The sequence below is a fragment of the Drosophila santomea genome, chromosome 3L (assembly GCF_016746245.2).
Source record: "Drosophila santomea strain STO CAGO 1482 chromosome 3L, Prin_Dsan_1.1, whole genome shotgun sequence".
In the NCBI taxonomy this organism is placed as follows: Eukaryota; Metazoa; Arthropoda; class Insecta; order Diptera; family Drosophilidae; genus Drosophila; species Drosophila santomea.
This window is the reverse complement of record NC_053018.2, coordinates 11,304,086-11,319,114: the sequence shown is the minus strand read 5'-3', so window position 1 is coordinate 11,319,114 and position 15,029 is coordinate 11,304,086. Positions and strand designations below refer to the sequence as shown.

The following is a 15,029-nucleotide window of genomic DNA, read 5'->3' as shown; positions in this document are numbered from 1 at the left end:
TATATAAAACCTTTAAAACTTGTTTATTTATTTATATGGTTTTGTATATTTTTACTACCAATTAATCTTAACTAACAATATCAACAATAACTAACAATATTCAACACTCTTTCTGCACAATAACTAAAACTATTTTAACTTAACTTTTGATGTGTTTTTAACTGAAGAAATCCACTTAACTTCGACACTGTCAGCAAACAGCGTAAAAAATGTTGTAAACTACCGAAACAATGATCACAGCTCAAATGCAAAATAGTAGAAATTTTTGAAGACTTTTTTTTTCCGTTCGACAAGCGACACTTGAGCGTTTTTGTTTTTGCCGGTCAGCGGCACAAAATGAAATGGCTAAAATATTTAAATTGACACAGAGCACAACACAACCGAATGGCCATTAAAGCCAAGTCAACGAGGTAACAGGGGTTCTGTGCTCGGTGGTCTGGAGAGTCTTGACTATCGGTCCCCAGGGAGTACACTGAGCCAAATATAATATCTTTATACATAAATGATTGATTGACATCACAAATGTTGTCTTTATTCAAAGCAATCACTTAGAAAGTGTTATTATGATTTCAAATTGATAATACAGATAAACGCAGCAACGGATTATTTAAGATATTATTAAAAATATAATACAAAATTTCCCAACATTTTTTTTTCAAGTGTTGGATAGACGAAACGGCGCCGGAGGCCACTTGGATGCGTTGGCGACATCGCTCCAGTGGCAAGCAGCCACTTACAGCCCACGAATCGCTGCAATACGGCTTGTGCAACAATTTGTGCAAGTCGCTGCTCTCGGCCAGAATTCAATAGCCAAGTCTCAAAGCCCGTCTCCGATTCTCCACTTCTGCAATTCCCCCAGATCATCGAAATTATTCTCAGACTGGCGCAGTGCTGCACAGCTTTTGATTACTAATGAGCTGAGATGGGTTTTGAGCTACGTCAGCTCAACGATCGCAGCTCTGATTTATGCGGTTTATTTATGGAAATATCTATTCGCGTAGAAATTGAAAATTTACTTTGAATATCAAATTTATTGCCCGCCAGCGCAGCCGGAGGCCGAGGCAAAGTTTTGGTCGGAATTTTAATATCTTCATATTTACGATTGATATTTTCGGTATAACTTGGCTAAAAATGGTCAGAAAGTTAAACAAATTACATTTTTGTACTCCTAATTGCCAATACTAACCAACGAAATAAATTATTGAATAACTTTGTTAAAATAATTTTTGGTCAAATTTTCGCATTTTTTGTAAGAGATAATCAAAAATTACAAAAAAAGTGAAAAAAATTTAATTTTTTTTTGAAAACACATTTCAATTGGAAATTTAATTACAAACTTAACGAGGTATTACATTCCATATTCGGACCAATATTTCCAATGTTCTGATCAAAATACTGATATTTATAGTCGCAAAAACCAGAAAAACGATTTTCGGCCAATACTCAAAAATCATCATCAAAAATTACAAAAAAAGTGAAAAAAATTTAATTTTTTTTTAAATACACAGTTCGATTGGAAAATTAATTACGAACTCAACGAGGTATTACATTCCATATTCGGACCAATATTTTGAATGCTGTGATGAAAATACTGATATTTATAGTCGCAAAAACCAGAAAAACGATTTTCGGCCAATATTCAAATATCGTCATCAAAAATAACAAAAAATGTGAAAAAAAATTACATTTATTTTTGAAAACACAGATGGATTGGAAATTTAATTAGGAACTCAACGAAGGATGACATTTCATATTCGAACCAATATTTCCAATATTCTGATCATAATGTTCAAATCATCATCAAAAATTACAAAAAACGTGAAAAAAATTTAATCTTTTCTTACAGCAAAGCTTGTTTGGCTAATTGGAGTTTGTCGGTCTGGATTACGATTTACTACTTTTATGTTCACATTTATCATAAAAATTTATTGCAAATAAAAGAATTATTACGCAAATAATTAAATTTACGAACTAATAAATGTAACACTTATTTGTGTTATCACAAATTTAAAGAGCTAAATACCATCAATTTTTTTGCGCATTTAAAGACTGTAGACTTTTTTCTTGATTTCCTAGTTATTTTCATCTGAAGTGTGTCTTGCTTACAACTTCCCATATGTAATTATTATCATTTCGGACTAGATCTCCCATCCTCATCCTATTTCCCCATCCATCTTTGTTTCTATTCATAGAGGCACTTGTATCTTCAACTCACTTCGTATATCAGCTCAGATTGTTGACTTTTACCAACTTAATTGTGGAATCAAGAGTGTGACACACCATTCAAGCCAAATTCTGTTATTGTGCGCTGCCATCCAACTGCCACGGAAGAGGCAGCATCAATATGTCAGCACTCCGCCGCGGGTGACTTTCGTATCTTGGGGTCTTTCACCTGGCCAACAGACGTGTCAAGACGATTACGTAGGCACACGCGTCTTTAACTCCGATCGGTTGAACGGATCGAAAGATTTCCAACATAAACACGGCCGAATGAAAATGAAAACATGGCCCAAAACGCATTTAAATCTTACGAAATGCTCGATGTCGCATCTCCATATTTATGCAGATGCAAGATAAACACATTCCAGATAAGCTGCCAAAGTGAGAGTAACGGAAAGAAAGTTAGCTTTGTTTTTTCCAATTTCGTTAGGCTTTCGTCTACGTGATGTCTGCCATTGCCACGCCCTACGGCCTTGATTAGAATTCCGAGCTGCCCGCATACGAAAGACTTAGGCAACGAACTTCGCAGCTGCATTCTTTTCATGCAAGGCTAGCATCGTCACTGTGGTCAGCAGTGGAACCCGATATCATAGCACCGTGGACGACGACTTAATTATGCATCTGCCATGAAAATATATGCAAAAACAACGCTTGTCTATTAAGAACAAGGCCAGAATTGCCAGCCAACTTACTTAGCCCGAGAAAAACGAAAATAACATTGCTCATTGCTATTACCCCACTGTATGATTATTGGCTTTTAATTGGCGCCTTAACTTTGAATTTATTGTGAGGTTGAATTGCATTTATACACTTAATAACTATCTTCTTACATTGAATTCATTTGCGTCATTCCTTTTCTGATCTAAACTAACTAGCTTCCAATTTGAATGTAAAATCGCACTTTTTTTTATTTGTGTGGGCAGCACTCTCATCGATACCAAGTGCATCCTCTCTTCCTACGATCTTAAATCACTTGGAAAAACTTTCGCCGAATCGAAGAGCTGATGAGCAGTCAACGACCATTTCCATTTTCCGACTGACAGTCGCAATACATGCGAATAATCGGGTAAACAACTTAAAGCAGCATGTCCAACATCAGTTAAGCCGGAGAAGAGAAGAAGATTGGTTCGCGAACCCAAACGCTATTATCAAATGCTCATCATTAACATTTGCTGCCTGCTGTGGCTGAAATCTCGACGTGACGATCAAATTGCAGCACATGTGAATATACACGTGTGCTGAACACTTGGGCAGAGGTGAACCGAAGATGTTGTTGCCGGTGCTGTTGTGAAAATGAAATTAAACTAAAGACTCAAGACAGAAGACTCAAGACTGACGACTGAATACCGAAGACAATGCACTGGGCGAAGGGGCCCTCGAGATGCACAATCGTATCTGCGCGCTAAATTGCCGCCAGATACATTTGCAAATAAGTCTTAGATACAGCACACAATAACATTGTTCAGCCATACCATAACATACTATAACATACCATACCATACCACATACCATAGGGAACCTCATTTGCTGCCCCCCCCCAACTCACCCAGTCCACATGCCATGCAAATTGAGAGACGAGGCCTGTTCGTTCAGTCAAATTGGCAGTGAAAGTAAAAGTTTAAGTTATTTTTCACTGTCTGGGCTGTCGAACCAAGACCAAAACTGAACCAAATCCGAGCCGTGGCCAAGCGATTCCAACGCACAGGAGAAGCCGACGACTGGCAAACATCTCGACTGACACTTGCCTGCCATAAAGTGATGTGGTCCATGTTTCACCTCGCCCTCAACTCACCTTAACCTGGCCAACTCCCGCTGGCTGGAACCCACCCAAAATCATTCGCTTTTTCCAATTAACTTTTAACCACTACAACACTTTGCAAATGCTGCTTAATGATGAAAGCTCAGCTTGTAGTCAAATTAAATTATGGTAAAGTAATAATACTTTGAGTAATAGTAATGGTTCTCTGAATGGATCTTTCGGAAAATAGTTTTTTTTTATAAATGTATGGGGATTTCTACATTATTATTAAATCCTAAAAAGTACATTTCCACATTTGAGTACTTATCAGCTATTTAACTTTAGAAGATCCTCATTTAGCGCGTACTACTTCTTTTCCCTCTCACTTAGCTGTTCCATTAACCCACTGAGCTCCGCTTCTCTGCGAGATTCCCCCGCCTGGAAGCTGATCCGTGGACACACCCAACTTGGAGCTCCACCAGCCATCCCCCACATAAATGCATACTGCAGACATGTGTACATTTCTTCTGCACTGAACGGTCGTGACTTCATTTAGCCGTACTGCTCACGTACTGGCATCTCCTGTTTATTGCCATTGCTGGCGGGGAAAAAGAAGCTCTCCCCATCATAAATTAGGTGCAGATGGAATCTCAAAGTGCCGACTCTAGTTTGTCTTCGGTTTTTCCACTGGGAGCGTTTAATGGCAATGCCTATATCTCTGAACAGGAACTGTCTGTGCGATCAACTCCAAAATCAGATTGAATGAAGGAAAATTCCAAAGAAAATCATATGATTTTAAGTTAATAATCCATATAGAGAATGTGTGAATGGCGGGTTTCCAAAGAAAGGGAAACATAAAGTAGCTCCCACAGACCTTAAGAAAATAATTCTCCCAAGTGAAATACATTCTTCCAAATCCATGTTCTATTGAACTTTAAAATGAAATGTAACCCACAAAGGAAAATAAGCCGGAGTTAAGTACTTCCACGTGCTCCAAACGAATGCAGCCGACATTTGATTGATTCCCAAGCACTTGTCATGGGATTTCTTGGCTTGAGCAGCGGATCGGTAGCCGAAACCAAAACTCATTTGTCCGCCCACTCAGCCATCATCGAAATAGAGATACTCAGAGTGGAGTCCTAAGACCTAAAAGCTGCAGACATGGAGTGCCGAAGTGAAACAAATCGCCAAACGACTCGAGACTCCGTCACCTGCAAGGAATGCGACCTTGAGCTGTCGTCGTCGGCAATATGGGGCTGCTTGTTCAAATGTCGTGACTGCCCAGGCCCAGACCCAGGTAATACTCATACCCATACCCATACCCATAACCAATACGACCATAAATACGAGGTATGTAGATGGTGGAGAAGCGGGTGCGAGGGGATCAGAACCCACTTGAGATGAGAAGACAAGACGCAGAAAATAGCGCAAGTATCTCATACAATAAAACACGTTTGACGAACGATTCGATGGCAAAGATGAAGATTGAATATCTGTCAGCTACAAATACGTAGATGGCAAGCCACAATCAAAAGCCTCTCTAAGCAGACGGCGCTCACTTTTATTTTCAACAGTGCAACTCCACTAACCGCACTAACCGCAACAACGCCACAACAAGCCCAAATAACAAAGATCAGTTGACTGAGAACAACAGCAATATAGAAAGAATCTGTGTGTACCATTTCATGGCTAAAATTTATATATTCCATTATAAACTCCAGAGCTAACCAAGCCCCATGAGTTTGTCACGCCACAAACGATTCGCTCATTACTTGAATAAATATGCACAAATTGCAGCTTTTTGGGGAATTGTTCTCTAGTATACTCAAATAATCCCAAGCAAACCCAAATAAATATTTGTACAAAAACGGGGCATAATGAATCCGCTGCATAAATAAAGATTTAGATTTTTGAAATATTTATTTGTTTTAAGTGATTTACTTGCTTTACCAAAAAGATAAAGTGCGTGGGATTCAAGGTTGCAATTAAAGCGATGTGATATTTGCATAATACATTTGATAAAATCCAATGAAAAAGATTCTGACTGCCCTTTCACCTGAAACTTTCCCACTGCGGACAGTTGATACTTTTCTACAAATCTACGTTACTAAAGTTAATCGACTTCAGAAAGGTGGCACAGTTATAAACCCCGAACCATGAAATCGCATTAAAATCCAAGTCAATGAACCTAAACGACCGCTCCGCGTTTATTTATGCAGTCGGAGGCCCAATTAGTTTTGAGAATGTCTAAAAGAAAAAAAAACCGAGAAGCCACTGAAATATTCGATTTGCCATTCGAGACAACTGATTAAAGCAAATGTTTTTGTTGTTGCAATTTGAAATATCTGAGTAATTCTGCGGCGCATTCTCGAAGATTTGACACAGTTTTGATTTGGAAAAAAAAACCTGTTTTAGATCTGTGCTAGAATTGATTTTTATTTTTGCTGGTTTGACTTTGTGTGTGCTTGCATTCCAGCGATTGTGAATAATCTGTTACAGAATCTATAATTTTTGCTAAAATTACATTATGCAAATTGAGATTTGCATTTGGCATTCACAGAATTTCTCCCTTTTTTGCCGACTGCCAATCTGTCAATTTCATTATTGAAAACTTTTCGAAGGTTTGGATTTCTATTCAGCTTATTCTTTCTATTGGAGTTCAATGGTTCGGGCTTGAGTTCAAGAGATTTGCATAAATTACGAACTGAATTCGCCATTTAATTTTGTAAGAGGGAATCCACTTATTGCGAAATCCGGTATCTTTACAGATTATTGCATAAAGAAAGCGTTTATAATAGCACAAGAAAGCTTACCATTCTAACATTATTTGTTCATGTTTTTATTGCCCTTTCTTAGCATTTCTAAATATGTAGGTTTGTGTACCAAATGAAAAGGGCATTAAATCAAAACCATAAACCCAATTATAGTCGACCAGTTTTATGATAAACATTTGCGGCTTAAATTAGTCGTAAAACAAAAGACTCAGGCAACAAACTTGATGCGTAATTAAAGCTACGTGCTGAGCGTTATTAAACATTTCTTTTGATCCACTAGCAGAATAAGAAAAGTGAGTATGAAACAGAAGTAAACAAATGGCGCTTTCAAGTTTTGGTTTTCGGGGATCGGCAGTCGTAAAAATCACTCAATAAACCGACGGAAATGACTTGCTCTCCGAACTAAGAAGGCGGCAAAACAAAAAACAAAACACATGAAATGTTGGACAGACTGAAATTTCATAATTAGCCATATAGTGAAACCCCGCTACGTGAGCTAGTCAAATCACATTATCCCAAGCCCAAGAGAAGTAGAGGAACATGATGATGTACTTGTTGCGGGGCATTCGTGCATTTAATTAGCCATTTTCACACATTTCACTTTCAACAAGCTGCCAAACTGTGAAAAGCCCAGATGCTGGACAGTTTCTTCTCTTTCCTTTTTTTCAAGTTTTCTTGGCTCAATGAAACGCAAAAAGGCCATTAGCCGGTCAAGTGCAGAAAAAGCGTAGGTTGGTTGACAAGACCGCTCGTTGTATCTTTGTAGCTATATATACATATATATCTTTGTATCTGGCCATCAGTCGCTTCCTCTGTTTTTTTTTGTGTGCCCACGGCGGTGAATCGCTTTCAAGTGGCCAATTTCTATTTTTTGGTTATTTATTTATTTTTTTCTCTCTCGTTAATTGAAATTTCCCATTGCATTGAACTTGAAAGCGCGCAGACATTTGGCATAAATCTCAATCCGTCTGCAATGGCCAAAAATTCAATTTCCATTAGGCAAATAGTCACATTGATTGGCAGTCCCGATGGCCCGAAGACTTGGCCATTTTTTTTGGCTTTCCTTTTCTCATTTGCTGGCCGAACTTTGATTTCTACCTGCGTAATTAGCATTTTTGATTCGTTTGCTTGTTGCCGATGCTCATTTGCATTAAGATCCCTACCCACATGTGTACATACTTGAGGCTCGATTAAAAATAGAAATTGCGCCGAGAAATTGCGAGCTTAGCTCATCCAAGACCAAAAAAGTGATTTACAAACCTGTAATAAAACAGAAAAAATAAGTTCATTAATGACCAATTGAAAGTTAAAGATGAAATAAATCAAAATATATAAGTATCATACGAAAAATTGTTTAATTTTGTATATACACATTTTTGAGTTTTATATCTAAATTATATAAATTTTCCCACGAATGGCTTGAGAAAGTTTTTCTGCTCATCTTTTCTTTCATCTGAAAGTGCCATATAATAACTTTTTAAAAGCATAAACTATTCTTAAACAAAAAAGCATTATTTGGCAAACGCGTAAGCCTGAAAAAAGTTAAACAGCCTCTCTTTCACTTTCAGATTGGCCAAAACGATGCGATTTATTTGGCAGGAGATTGTGGGTAGTATGCAAAATGAAAACCCCATAAAGCCAACGAACGGAGATCGTCCAAACTTCATCAGTCGAAAGTCCATGGCAATTGCAGCTCAGCCACGCAAATTGATCGTAATAAGTATTAGCAGTTTCACATCCATGCTGCCAATATAGACTCTCTTATTAGCCACTTAATGAAACCGAAAGGCAATTAAGTCCAAATAGCTGACTTAGCCCGATGCATGGTATTGACGTAAACTGCAGACAAAATGAAATAAGTGCCACACTAATCAGGTAATAATGGTGTGGTGCATTGTAACCATATTTATTGTACGTATGACAGGCTAAGCACAGTTTAGCTATAATAATAAGCTTCCTCTTTGAAGGATTTTACTATAAATTAAAACAAATTTTATTCTGCAATGCAAAGTATATGAAATTTGAAGTAATTTACATTTTCTTATAAAGACTTTGTTTTTGAAACTGTATCAACCATTTATGTTGTTTGCTAATTTTTTAAAAAGTTGCTTTGCAAACCATTTCATCTTCCCAATTGGGTTATGCATGTCTGCAGACTTGGCTACAACTTGGCTATCAATACCATTTAATTTCAGTTCATTTCACCGTTTTCGAGGCTTGTCTGCTCGCTTTTTTGTGCTTCTCTGCTGCTTTGGTCATTAAGAAATTGTTACAAATTACCTGTGGCGTGTGTGCAAAAGCTGCTGGTTGCTGGCTGCCGTTTGCAACATTTGCCTTAATGCGATTTGCATTGAAAATGGGCACAAAAGTCGATTTGCTGGGCTGGGCAAGGTAAAGCTGAAAACTGAACAGAAAACTGAACAGAAAACCGAATTGAAACAGAAACTAAGGTGGAGTGATTGAAATTGAGCTTATTCGCCGGTTATTCACCTGCATTTTGGCCCAAATAATTCGTAGCTTTTTACTTTTTGCAGCAAAGCCTTTTAGGTGTGAACTTTTTTACTTAGCCACACTTTGCGCACTTTTCTGGCCCGCTCAATTTGAATTCGTTCGCTTTGAGGTCATTGGATCAAGCCGAAAACTTGTTTCACTTGCCTTTTCAACGCAGAGCAAATCGAAATAAAATAAAAGATAGTATTGAAAATGTGGGTCGATATGCGTGTTATTATTTCGCGTGTCGGAAAAAGTGGGTGGGGAGTAAATTGCATACGAGATTCGATGAGGAAACGACTGGAATTGCACTTCCATAATCAAATTGTGGCCAACCGGGCGTATGCGCAATGTCCAATTGTCCCAGACGTTTCGGCATTTTTTAATGAATGTTTCGGCCGCATGTTTTGCGCATTCAATTGATTTTTTATGAAATAAATCGTTGCAATGGAAATTCGCTGGAAAAAATACAAAGACACGCCCACGAAATGATTGGCAAAACCGTCTAGCAATTATGTTTATTGGCTGCTGGCGTTTATTGCCGCATTCTTTTCTCTCTGAATTACGAAGCTATAGCTAAGGTTTTCAGTCTCACTCACAGTCGAAATGGTTAATGGTTAAACTTGTTCGGCGAAGGCAAAGAGCTGGCAGCACTGAGGCGGCCAGAAATGAGGTAATAAATAAATATAGCAAATTTTGAGTAAATTGCTGCAATCTATACTTTTTTTGCAGGTAAAACACAAAAAAAAGGGAAAATGAAACAAATGTTTGCTTATTTATTCTGAACTACTATTTTAAAGCTAACATGGCACATATTTTTAAATATAATAAACAAAAAATGAGATGTGTATAATTGAAAACTTAAGCATATACACCTGTGATCAACATTACTTTAATGTGTGCTAAAAAGAATTTCATAAGTAGTAACTTCTCTCATAGACAAAAGCTTATTCTTAACCCCTGACATTTTACTCAACTTCTTCAATGTCATCAGGTTTGGCTGGCAAATGAACAATTTCAATACCAAATCAGTACATTTTTTCCCTGCGATCCATTGCCAGTCAGACAAGGCAGTTGAAAGAAACGCGATTCCCTGCTGCAATTTCAATTTCAATTGGTTCGAACCAAAACAACTTTCAATGCAAATGCAAGTGCAGCAGTAGAGGCAAACCTGCAACTTCGTGGTTAAGGGCGGGAAATGGAATGGAAAAGACGGCTAGTCAAGTGGTGACATATCGTTTGTCTGGCGGAATGGAAAAATGCGGTTAATGTGGCTGCTCAGTAAAAATAGAAGTAATTCCCAAACACGTTCCCTCATACTTCTTTTTTTTACAGTTAGGAGTCTGTAACTACTTCTGTACGCATTATCTTAAATGCTTCTAGATGCATTCCCTAAAATGGAATGCTTCTGAAAACGCTCGAAAATAATGCGCTTAATAATATATATATTATTATTTATATGGATAAACTTTAGGATCTGTGTGGAGCATATGTTTTGATATATACATTTCATTTGAATTGCAAATGAGTTGTTAAAGTGAAAAAAAAACTTTTCTTCTAGTTAAATTTCTACACTTTCTTAACTGTCAATTCAGGAGTTTTTAACTGATTGTCAGGTTAATTAGCATTAATGCAATCCGGTGCCAAGTAACCCAATGCAATCTTCTTCGCATCATTTAATATAAACTAGAGTTTGGTTTTGTAGTTATACTTTTATAAGAATACTTTCTAATGAAACACTTTACAAAAGGTAAGTGATGTGCCATTGTGGAGATAAGATACTCGTAGTATTAAATGAATGTAGCACCGATTACAAAATAATAATATATAATATTTCCCCTTAGCTAAAACCAAAATGTGGTCCAAACCGGCAAGAGTTTAATTGCATAAGAGTGCATTTGTGATCTGCATGCATTTCCCCATTGCGTTTTTGCTCCCAAGGAAGTGATCGCTTAATAGATTTTACTTTTTGACACCTAACGCAATTTGAAAATTAATTTGCGATTCTCGGCCGACGAACACGAATGCAATATAATCCCGCCCGACTGCGACTGCAATCGAATATGATTGAAGCAGTGGAGTGTTTGTGGAAAATGTTTGCCACTTCAAGGAAAACTAAAAACTATGAAATCCCCCCACCCAAGCTGATACCAAGTGGTTAGAGCCATTTCCATTACCATTACCAATGCGTTCCAGCCAACCACTCCGGCCAATGTGGCAGTTTGTTTTGGTCCGAGGCTGGCCAAAGTTGACGGACTCGTTTGGAGCGCCTACAGCAGCAGCCGCCGCACTAAAAGTGAATGCGGAGCGGGGGGAGGGGAGGGGAGGCGCTTTAACAATTTGGTTAAAGTTTAATAAACTTTATGAAATGTTGTCTTGAGTGGGAAATGCAGCAGTTGGTTGGCGCGGAGTCGACGGACTTCAATGACAATGCTGCAAAAAGGGGCGGAGGGGCGGCGTCTGGTTGTCAAGTGAGTTTTCGGTTTTCAGTTTTCTGTTTTCGGGGCGATAATGTCCATGGCAAAACCGACAAAACGGAAGAAAAAAAAAGGAAATCCTAGGAAAACCATGGGACATCAGGAAACAGCATTAGAAAGTAACCATTATTTCGTATTCACCTATACCTTTTTTCTAAGCTTACAATTTAGTTTTTTTTTGGAACAGCATTCGTCTGCGATTTTTTGTGCGATTTTTGGTGGCTTCTTCGGCAGATTACGCAAGCGGAAAATGTGCATTTAGTTTTCCCTTTTCGGGTGACAAGTTTATTGATTTCTTTATGCTTATGCAGGTGACTTTGTTGTGCAATGCAATGTTGCACTCTTCGGGCAGAATGTGGATGATGAAATTGCCTCTAGTTTATTTAAAACATATATATCAAAACTTTTCAGTTTACTTAATTTATATAGAATATATCACATAGGGAATTGCCGATTTTAAATTCACGGTGCTCTGAATTCTTCACTGATTTATATTTACTTCACTTCACTTTTTATTTGGCCACTTCATATCCACTTAACTTTATGTTACTTTTACCATAATTAACCAATATTAAAAAAAAAATCTTTTGACATGAAGAAGTAGCCAAACTCCATTTTAGATCAGTATTAATGGTTTTCTTAATTAAAGTGGATGCACACCTCAAGTGGTCGCCTGGAAGTGAAGAAGCATGAAAAGCAATCTCTACCTGCATTTCTCATAGCTCCCATTGGCTTTCAAACAATCTGAATATGATCATCAATATTTTTATAGATTGTCAAATTGAATTGGCGAACGAAGGGGGCGGGTGAGTGGCCACGCCCACCAATTGAAGCCCCATCCGCGAAAAGGAGGAGAAAGTGAGCCAAATGGCATGGAGCGCGAATGGATCGCTTCGAGGGTTATCATTATGTACTCATATGCAGAATCCAGTAATTACAGTACACGTACACCAGCATGTACGAGTATACATAGATACGCAGAAGCCTTGCATCCGATAGATACAATTTTGATTAATCGCAGCGAAAAGAGAGCAAAGAAATTAGAACGCAGGTGGAATTCGACTTGGCTAAAGAGCTGGACACTACACGTAATTGCGGGTTGTGCTGGACTCTTTCCTTCTGGCGCAGAGAGAAACTGCAGCGTTTGTAACGAACTGATAAGCGCGTAATTAACATGGCTAACATGGCCAGGCATACATCAATACATCTACACATCCATTGCACCTAGCCAACCTGGAAACTAAAAAAAAATCCCGTGTGCAGCAGCAGAAATATTTTTACCTCACACCGCCACTTTGGGAGCCAAGGTATTTTTTTTAAGGCGTGTTGTTTGCCGTTTTCAATAGATTTTTGTCTTTAATGACTTTTGGCCAACTGGAAACTCTTGGCCAGGCTTAATGGCTCCGATCGTTTGGCTTTTGTTCTGCACAGAATTCGCTTTGTGGCTTTCGCGGCGATTGGGTTTTGGGTTTTGGCTTTGGGTTTGGGTTTGGCTTTAGGTTTGGTGTGCTTGGCAAAATGGGTTGCCAATAGGTCTTCGATCTTCAGGTGTCGGCATCGCTTTCAAGGGGAAAACCGAAAACCGAATACCGCTAGCTGGGAGCCATAATGAGCCCGGTCAACTGTCCGGGAGATCGAACAGGTGGATGCTGGACCAACCTAAGTGGGTCGCACATGCTGGGCTCAGAACTTTGACATCGAGCTACGATTGGCCGGAGTTTAACTGGCTATTCATTTTGCTAACGAGTTCATCATGCTGTGTGGTCAGCCAGGAATTCCATCGCAAGAGAGCTATTACTTGGTAGTTATGTAGTTATTTAAGTTGCTTTTTGCGAGAAAATATATTTTGGGTTTACTGTCATAAAAGAAGTAAAATATAAATAATCCTTGTGGGCTAAAAAGTTTGAATATTGCTTCTATTGAAAGGCTTTTGTCTCATATAGAAAAACACAGAAAATACCTAAATACACACACTTTTTCACACAACACTTAAGCGATGTCAGAATGCCCCATTAAAGTCAAATTCACTTGCTAATAATTTCGCTGTGGCTTGAATCGCTGAAACGTTTTAAACCTATTGAACAAACAGGGTTTCGAACAATGCAAAACAAAGGCTCAAATACCGGGGAACTCATTAAACAAAATGAGAACAAGCCGTTTGCTTCGCCAGTCTGAGATGGAGCAACAGAAAACAATCAACATTCGCAGCAGCAGCAGCAGCAACAACGAGAACAAACCACAAGAAGTTGGTGCAAAATAAAGTCCAACACGAAAAACAAAAAAATAAAAAAAAAATAAACAATAACAGCGACTACAACATCAACAGGGAAAAATACCCAAAGATGAAAAGTTCAATGCACGCAAATCGGATTAAGCAAAGAAATTAAGTAATACTTGTGCTTGTGGAAATCCATTGAACTGCAAGTGGGCCTGGAAAGTAGAAAAGTGGCAAATAGAAAGGAGGGCCGGATATCGGACGGAAGTTGCCCACTCAGTCATTATAGATAGATATAGAATAGAACTCATAAAACACGTACCTTTCGATCGCCAGAAATGTGTGTGTGTTCAGTACAAATCCGAATGCGTAAATCCAAAAAAGACACTGAGCAAGTTTTTCAATTCTCACAATTATGTTTTGGTCAAAGAAGCCGAGCACTTGGCACTCCGAATTATTACCGCAGTATTTTTTGGGATCGTTACGAGTTTAGAGCGCACCAAACCGGGTTTTTTTTTTTCAGAATCACGCGGTATCGGAAATAGCGAACCGAACGCATCGAAGCTTAAAACTCAACTGATTCCAAGTTGGGGCCACCGATTTCATCGAGCGCCACGCGCTCAAAAGCTTCTCCACACAAGCTTTCACATGGAACCAACTTTTGTGGCGCTTTCTTGGCCATTTCAAGTGAGCCAAAAAGTCGACATCTTTCTGGGCCAAGTTACTGCGAGCTGTGAGCTGAAATGTGTTTTATCTTTAACAACAAACTAAATGTTCAATATTTACTTTAATTTGATATTTGTAAGACTTTCGGCGTATTTACTAAAAGGCGGTTAGTAAATATTAATTTTTAATATACACAACGTAGTATGAAATAATATTACTCATCCGTCATGTGGAACACATGTACATATCATTGTCGACAGCCCTTGTGCCAAAGTGTAAACTGCCATAACTATTGAATACATGGTGGACCAAACTACTAAAGTAGATTTTTTTGAAAATTCGTAAAATATTTAATTAAAATATTGCAAACTTAATAAAAGTTAAATATAATTAGGATTAACAAGGTGCGTGTGGGTCCATCAACTAGATCTTTAGGTGTTCAAAATAAG

General features: G+C 38.2%; 1 protein-coding gene across 4 annotated transcripts in view; it reads right to left on the bottom strand.

The window, feature by feature from the left end:
- LOC120448094 (brain-specific angiogenesis inhibitor 1-associated protein 2) overlaps positions 1–14,483 on the bottom strand; it is a 29,494-nt gene extending 15,011 nt beyond the window's left edge. For all 4 annotated transcript variants that reach the window (XR_005616087.2, XM_039629894.2, XM_039629896.2 and 1 more), the window contains exon 1: positions 14,237–14,483. The gene's annotated coding sequence lies outside the window, so the exon portion shown is untranslated. The remainder of the gene's footprint in view (positions 1–14,236) is intronic.
- Between the last annotated feature and the right edge of the window lie 546 nt (positions 14,484–15,029).